Raw genomic sequence first — 8,813 nt, forward strand, 5'->3', positions numbered from 1 at the left:
CCTCTCATCAACCACCACTGTCTTAAAAAGCCACACACTTTCTGCTTAGTGTGACTTCAAGCATTGCTTCACTCAAACCCTCTTTCCCCCCGTGCCCCTACATCATTTGTCTTCTTCTCCATTCAAAGACTGAGGGATTGTGGAGGCTGGATGGTATGAAAGTGCAGACACACATCTCTTGACCTACCTGGGTGACCATGGAAATCTGTGCAGATGGGACCACTGCACACAGCCTGTTCTGCATTCTCATTTGCTCTAATACCACTCCTTTGGTCCTTGAGAACACTTGAGATGACTCAGTTATTTCCTGGCTCTATTCACATGCCCTGGGCCTTTCAGCTACTTTTAGGAGCCCTCTGTTCTTTTTTTAACTGTGTTTCACAGCCTGGGAGATGACAAAGTCCCTGTGACTGACAGAAGGACTAGACCAGCTCGTTTTAGTAGGGGTTCTTCTAGGAGAAGCTGATCTCTGTAGCTGGGAATGGTATATCAAGATGAGATTAGTCAAGATGTTTACAGTAATCAACTACTTTGTCTAAGTGCAAGACCCCTGTTAAGCTCCAAGTGGGGGAGAGGAGGGTGAAAAAGACATATATGACCTCAGGATCTCAAATGTTTTGCATATTTCAATAACTACTTTCATGAAGAAATATGAACATTGGAATTCTTCTTTTTTTTGAATGAGCAATATGGCTGTCTGGAAGCAATATTAATCAATAACTAATTTCATAGTTGGACAACTGTTTTTAATGACTTTGTACTTTTGATACATTGTTACAAAAGACTTCGGATCATTCCCACAAGAACTTGTCAAGGAAAGGGCAAATTCATTTACTTGCCATCATGTGAGAGCCAAAAGGCTCATTAGGCTAATTAGGAAAAGAATCATCTGGGTTTTTGCTCCCTCAAATGCAGCAAAACCTCTTGTTCCTGATTCAGTGAAAGGAATTATCAGAATCAGGGTGCTGTAGGTGGATACAGGACAGGTCAAAGCTGTCACGACTTGGGGTCTGTAGCTGAGATTAAACAATTGGTTACTCGTGTTCAGAGTGACACTTTCCACAGGAAGTTGTCAAGCTTTGGCAAGGATTATCTGGCTCTCCAGCTCCTGTTTCTAAGAGGTTGAGAAACCTTTCTCAGGTGCAGCTGGGGCTCAGTTATCTGTGCACAAAGCACCTGCCTGACTGCAGCTATCTGCTCATGGCTGCTATCTCAGACCAACAGCAGACCCAAAACAAACATGGACCAAGAAACTCTCGCACATGACAAGTCACTGAGCACAAAATGCTTGTTCTGGCAGGGTAGTCTGAGTTTATTTTGCACCACATCTCCCAGCTTTCAAATGGATGTGGGTTTGGTTTTGCTCTTCTCTCTCTGTCCTCCATGCATGTAGAAGTTTGTGTCTGGAGGTGGCTGCATTTCAGTGGTGGTGAACTAACAGAGCAGTCCTGACACTGTTTTTGTCCTTGTTAGCCAAAAACAACCAGCAAGGCTGTTCATCCAAGACAGACAGAATGTATTGGAGGATGTATAACATCAATAGCAAGCTGTATCCCCCCAACACTACACTTAGCTGAAGTAATTTTTTATAGTCATGGGTGTCCCTTAGGCTATTTCTTTCCTTCTTTCATTTCAGAATTTGGATTCCCTTGCAGTTCATTAAAGAGCATCTTTGTAGAGCAGGAGATTTAATCATGTTGTGACACATGCCCAAAGTTTTCAAACAGCATCACAAGCTGCTGAGAACTTGTACTCTCTCCTTAACTAAGCATGGCTGAAGGAGGTTACACAAATAACCAGTGCCCTTATTTTGTGGGAGAAAAGGATCTGTGTGAGAAGACTCCCTGTGTGGGTTTACTAGCACATTATGAATGCCAGCTTGCAGCTTCTTAACTAAAACTCTACTACAGGGGGTTAAATAGCCCAATTTTAATTTCAAGAGGAGGGAGGATAGCAATAATAGTGGGTAATAGGGTTTTGTTTCTTGTTTTCACTGCTTGCACATCTGCTATTACTGTTCTTTGCTCTCCATCTGGCATCCCCTTCTAGTGACCCATGGCTGTGATTATGATCCACACTCTCTAATTTTCCTGGAACACAGAGGACCACCCTCCCTATGAAGCACACTGCTGACAAACAGGCCTAGGCAGTCAGCCACTGAGATGGAGAAAGCAGCTATATAGGGGGGAAGAAATGAAAGGATCACTGGGTGACAGGACGATAAGTGTTGGAAGGGACCTCCAGAGATCACCAAGTCCAACTCTCCTGCCCGAGCAGGACCATAAAATCTAGCTCAGGTTACACAGGAACACATGCCCTGGAGAACTTGCTGAAAGACCTCATGTTTTGAATATGCACATTTATAATTTGTATTTGTTTTCCATTTTTATTTCATAGTTTTCCTCTTTATTTCCTCATTTTTTCCTCTTTGGGCAGATGTGACTTGCTCTTCTTCAGCCAATGTAGCGAGCCAGTGAAGATGTCTGGTTACTACTCCAAGCAGAAATGACAGAGGGTTGGTCATGAGGAGGATGGGTTCAATGCAAACAACACAATCCATTTTTCTTGAGTTTTTCTTTCTATTTTTTTAATCTCCCTTCTCCCCCACCCTTCTCCTTTCCTCTCCATCTCCTTACATTATCCCCATCTTCCTCTTTTCATCTCCTTCCTTTTCCTCTTCATCTCCAACTTGGCAACACCACCTCCCCTTTTCCACCGTATCTGCCCCTTTCCCACCCACAACTCATTTTCCCCCCAAACTCAGAGCACCTGGGTTCTGCTAGAGTCTCCACCCACTCCACCCTATCTGCCCCTTTCCTATCCTGCAAATCATTTCTCCCCCAAACTCAGAGCACCTGGGCTCTATTGGTGTCTCCTCCCACTCCAGGTGTGACCACTTTGCCCTCCCTCCCCTCTCCCCTTTATAATCGGCCCCGGGAAGGGCAGAAGCCCTAAGTTTGCCCAACTGGGCAGAGGGATCCTCCTCAGATCATCACCGGTGAGTTCTTGTGGTGTGCACTGGGTGAATGGTGGAGGGGATTTCAAAGGCCGGGGGGCCTGGTTGGCCCCCCGGTTAGATAGGGACAAACTCAATTACAACTCTAACACTGCTCACGGGTGCTGGCTGGAACATGGAATCACTGAGGCTGGAAAAGATCTACAAGATCATCAAGCCTAGCATAAAACTTAAGGCCATGACTATGGTGAGTATGGCTAAACTATGCTCCCAAATGCCCCATCCAATCTTTTCTTAAAGATCTCCAAGGATGGCAACTCCACCTGCCTGGGCAGTCCACTCCAGCCCCTAATCACCTTTTCTGTGAGGCAGCAATTCCTAATATGTTTCTTCACCTTCCAATTCCCCTCCTAAGAAGTGGTATCAATATTCCAGCAGGTACTTCTCTGTTGTCTGCTATAATGCTCTTTGCTTTCGTGTTGCTTGCAGTTTGCCTGGACAGAGCTGGGACCATGGGAAGAGATGAAGACAGTGCTCCTTGTGAACATATCTAATTCACCCTCTGTGAAAATTCCCCTTTGCTGAAAATATCTAATTCCCATCTGAGGAACACGATCAGCAGGACTTTGGAGTTCAGGCTCAGCATGTGAAGGATATCAGCTAGGACAAAAAGACAAAGCTAAAATTAAGAAATAAACAGAAAAGTTGAAGCATTTCCCCCACATTTCTGTTCCCTAACAGAAAGCTTCCACTTCTCTTTCTGAAATAACACTTTTTGAAACTGGCTTCTTCATCCTCTGTTACTTAGAAAACAACAACAGCATCTTTGTGAGTAATCTTGAAGCATTTTTTTACTCCATGATTTTGCTCCAGTCTGACCACTGAACCAAGTGAGTCATTATTTGCAGAGCTCAAGATGGTTGTTGAGTGCTGACACAGCTCCTTTATCAGGAATGTAAGCTTTGTGTCCTGGATCCATCAGTTGAAAAAAAAAAAATGAATTCTATCTGTTTTTCACCCCAGCCCCTTCTTGCTGATTAAAGGAATGAAATTAACTCCATGGCTTCATTGTTGGAGGCCAAGAAAAGTTAATGGAACTGCAAGAATCAAGACTGAGAAATGTTCTTGTGATGTTTTGCAGGGAAATCCTGCACCAAGGGCAGCTTTCAGGGAGAGCTTGGTCCACAGAATCACAAAATCATAGGATTGTTCTGATTAGAAATTTTGCTTAAGATCATAAAGTCCAAACACCATGGCTGTCAAACTGTGTCCCAAAGTGAGTGTGGATTCAGCAGAGCCAAGCTGTGGCACATGCAGTGGATCAATCTGCCAACCACAGTACTAACTGAGAAACATCACAGCCCTCTGCCAGCACTGCAGGTGTATTGTGATGTTGGTATCTGGGGTGAGTCTTGGTCAACCATCAAAACATCTTTTATCCCTTGCATCTATTTCCATACTTACTGATAGGTAAGGATGGTTTCAGTGTTTCCTAAGTGAATTGGGTGGGTCTCAATGAAGCTGCTAGCCAAGGGATCATTCCCCTTTACAAACAGAATACCAACATCACCTGTCCCATTTCATTCATCAGCCTAATGAAGGCCATAGCATGCAATGTTATTTGACCATGGAAATTAAATTATTGTCACCTCAGAAGCCCCTGAGAAGCAGAGAGAGGTGCCAGTAGTTATGCCCACCACATCACTTAGAGCCTCTTTAGAGGAACCCAGTCTTAAAGACTCTTATGCCAACTCCAGTATCCTCCTGTAAATCCTCTTGTTTTGTCCTTTCCTGTTGCTTTTAAATGCAGAGAAATGTTCAGCCACTCCTTTTTATGTGCAAATGCAGCCTCTTTACCTGCTTTTCCCCTTCCTCCTGGTACTTTATTTGCCTGAGAAAACTGGAACGTGAGCAAAGGAAAAAGTGAAAAACAAAACCCTTCCTCCAAAGGCTTTAAAACAGGGCAATGAAAAACAAGTTCCTGCTGCTAAAATTTAAGTGTAGGATACCTCTGTGGAGTAACATTTACCCCCTGTGCGTATTCACACTCCCCAGCTCACTTCCACTCACTTGCTGTCTTCAGCTCTTGTTTTACATAAGCTTTTATATTGGTGATGGACTGGACAATAAAGCTTGTAACAAAGCAATCAATACACATTACTCAGCGTGAGTTAGACACAATATTGGAGAATCCAGAGCCAACTAAGGCAGGGAATAATCTTGTTCCCTAACACTTTGAGGCAGGAAAGGGAAAAGCAGAACTAGATTTTTTTACATCGATTCCCATCTCTTTGTCTTTGCTTATTTCAGTGATCGTCTGTGCTCTGCAGCTGCTTCTTGCAGGAGCAGACAGTGTTAAGGTGAGATGGCCTCCCTTTAAAAGACATTTTAAACTCTCTAATGAAATATTTGCTACATGCTTCTGATGATGAAGTCAGATGTCAGTGTGGCCAGCAGGTCTAGGGAGGTTCTTCTCCCCCTCTGCTTTGCCCTAGTGAAGCCACATCTAGAGTATTGTGTCCAGTTCCTGGCTCTTCAGTTCAAGAAGGACGGGAAACAACTGGAGAGAATCCAACAGAGGGCCATAGAGGTGGTTAGAGGACTGGAGCATTTCTCTTATGAGGAAAAGCTGAGAGACCTGGGGTTCTTTAGCCTGGAAAAGAAGACTGAGAGGGACTCCTACGGATGCATGTAAACATCTAAAGGACAGAGGTCAAGAGGATGGGTCTGGGTTCTTCTTAGTGATGGCACAAACTGCAGCACAGGATTTGCATTTAAGACAAAAGCTCTTTATTTTGAGGGTGATGAAGCACTTGATTAGGCTGCCCAGAGAGTTTGTGGAGACTCCTTCTCTAAAGACTTTCACAACCCTCCTGGACACATTCCAGTGCATCCTAGATGAACCTTCATAAGCAGGGTGCTTGGGCTAGGTGCTCTGCAAATGTCCCCTGTGTCTGCTACCATTCTATGGCCTTCCAATTCTATGTTGCATGTTCCCAGGAATGGATTAAAGCAGTTCTAGTTCCCTGGGTAAGCCTGCTGTGTTTGTTGGTATTCTGCATTCATTCACACCACAACTGAGCCATTGCAGGCCATTGTGTTCATTTGTTGTGTCACCAGATGTAAGTATGCTAAGGGTGACCTGAGCTGTCTTCTTAGTCTAGGACTCCAAACTAGAATAAAGGCTGAGCATACATTGTGAACCATGTCTTGATTCTGACTAGCACCAACCAAACTCCAGCTTCCACTAAAATAAGAAGCATTGTCTCTAAGCCCAGAAATTGTTAGAAACACCTTGAAAATGTGATGATGTCTTCTTGAGCCTGCAGACAGCCCACAGCAAGAGCTGTGATTCAGCTGAGCTACTCCATCGATTGTAAAGGTTTGTTACCTTTGGGACCTGGCTCCTCCAGCTGTCCCAGTCAGCACGTAGGAAGCAAACTAACAGGGGTGGGAAAATGTAAGGTCAGCTCCTTTTCTGCTGGAGTGAGATGAAGTCTTTCTCCTGAAGATTTGTTTAGTCATAGGAAGCAGAGCTTTTGTGAGGTTGGACCACCTCTGGGTCCAAAAAGGGCAGAACCACAGTGAGTACCCATTTCCTTCTCATCTTTTCCTGACCTTTTCTTTTCTGCTACCAGCCCTTTGACATAACAGCAGTCTCTAGCTGGATGTTTTGTAGCATTTCACACAACGAGGATTGTAGGAGAGAGTTAAAATTTAAGTCCCTTGCACTTCACTAACAAAGCTGGAAAGAGCTGGTGTGCTTTGTGCCATTTGGAGATCGCTGAATCCCAGGAAAAGCCAGATGCTTTCCAGAACATACATTGCTCTGAGCAGGACTAGCAAGGGTAGCATGTGTATATGTGGGCAGGATGTTGCTGCCAATGTAAAATAACTGTGTCAACAGCATTTCTGAAGGATATTTTTAGCTTACTGATTCAGTATCTTTTGTGGGCTACAGTCAGACTGACACAATAGACTCTTGATGACTTCTCAGGAACTTCATTGTCTTTTTCTATACACAGCTTATTAATGTGCCCTCTGTGCTACTCACGGATGCAAGAGCCAATAATGACTTCAAAGGGGTCATTGTGGTCCAGAGCATCTGTACATAGGAATAAAAAATAAGCTGAATAAATACTCACCCACTAATCCATGACACAATAGATTGTAATCAGTCTATCAGAGTAAAGATTATTTTTTTACAGCATCTTTTCATCCAAGGCATTTTCAGAACATCTTTTCATCCCCAGCACTCTGTAGACATTATAAATTGATCATCTTAAGTCCTTTGAGCAGAGAGGAGCAGAAGTGCCTTTAGTGGTTGGAAGCTTGTGGCAAGCAGAAAAGCAGATAAAAAGTCTGATTTGTCTTTTCCCCAGGAGCTTCTGTAATAGTCCCACAAAAGCAGTGTTCCCTGGGAACTTGAGGCAATGGGCACATTCCTAAGAACACCTTGTGTGAGAGGGTCAGCACCTCAAAGAGCAAGCAGAGAGCACCTCTGGCAACTTTCTGAACACTTCCTTGACCACTGTCAAGCCACTGGTACAAGGATGGACCCAAGCTTCATGGATAAATTACATTTGCCTGGATTCACAACAGTGCTGTAGCAGCTGGTTCAGTTTCTCCAAGACAGAGGAGCTTTGCTCTGCTGGAATCCCCTTGTCTCCGCCTAATGCCTAATTAACACTCTGGTGACAAAAGTCACTGGTCCCCAAAAAGGGTGGAAAGTAGTGGTTTTAACACCTCCCTTCAAAAATGATTTGCTCTTATAGTGTGCCACATTTAAGCTGTGAGTGCTACCGAAGGAATTATGCACTGTGCTCAGCCGTGTACATCTTTTGGGGTTTATGTTATAGGATTAATGAAATATTGGAATGACAAATCCTTGCTGAGTAAATGACCAGAAAAGGTTATTACTCAGTGAGTATATTAAAGATTAAGGTTGGGAGGAGACACCTCCCCTTAAGGTGGTGAAGGAAGGGGAATGTAAAGAATCTGTTACTCCCTGTAACAGGAGAGAGGACAACTTTCAGGTGTTGGTTTAGGTGATTGTTACCATAGAATTATAGAACCAATGACAGGATCATAGAATGTGCTGGGTTGGAAGGGACCTTTAGAGGTCATCTAGTCCAACCCCTTGCAGTCAGCAGGGACATTTCCAGATAGACCAGGTTGCTCAGTACCCCATCAGGCCTGACTTTAAATGTCTCCAGGGATGGGGTCTCTACCACTTTCCTAGGCAACCTGTTCCAGCATTCCACCACCCTCATAGTAAAGAAATTCTTCCTGATATCCCACCTAAATCTACCCTTCTCTAGTTTAAAAACGTTGTCATCAGAAACAGTCCCTCTACAGCATTCCTGTGGTCTCCTTCAGGTACTGGAAGGCTCCTATAAAGTCTCACCAGAGCCTTCTCTAAGCTGAAATACTCCTTAGGGTAGCTCTTTCAGCATGTGTTTGTAGGAGAGGTGCTCCCATCCTCTGACCATTTTAGCGGTCCTCTTCTGAACCCTCTCCATCAGGAGCAGCTGATGCTCACAAAAAATGATTTTAAGTAATTTATATATGGAAATAGAGCAGGGAGCCCAACCAAGGTCTCATGGACACCTCTGCTTGCTGAAGCCTCTCTATCTCCTGTTGCATAAACGTGGAAAGACACTGATAGCTCTGGATGCCCTGGGAGGGCAAGGCTTCACAAATGCCAGGCCTTAGGAAGCAAGAGTCACAGCTGTGTGCATCTCCTTGCCCTCATTGCCTGCTTCTGTGGAACTTCAGCTTCTCTCACACCACAGCACTGGAGAGATTCTGCAGCCCAGAACCTGCAAGCTGTATGCCACAGGCAGCCAGGCTCTCC

At 44.3% G+C, this 8,813-nt stretch overlaps 1 long non-coding RNA gene across 1 annotated transcript; it reads left to right on the top strand.

Annotated features, from left to right (window-relative positions):
• The first annotated feature begins 3,097 nt into the window (after positions 1 to 3,097).
• On the top strand, positions 3,098 to 7,970 carry LOC135190211 (uncharacterized). Its single transcript, XR_010308456.1, has 3 exons — positions 3,098 to 3,203; positions 3,446 to 5,316; positions 7,339 to 7,970. It is a non-coding gene; the product is annotated as an uncharacterized LOC135190211 (long non-coding RNA).
• The last annotated feature ends 843 nt before the right edge of the window (positions 7,971 to 8,813 follow it).

This window comes from Pogoniulus pusillus, chromosome 35 (assembly GCF_015220805.1).
Source record: "Pogoniulus pusillus isolate bPogPus1 chromosome 35, bPogPus1.pri, whole genome shotgun sequence".
NCBI classification, from domain to species: domain Eukaryota; kingdom Metazoa; phylum Chordata; class Aves; order Piciformes; family Lybiidae; genus Pogoniulus; species Pogoniulus pusillus.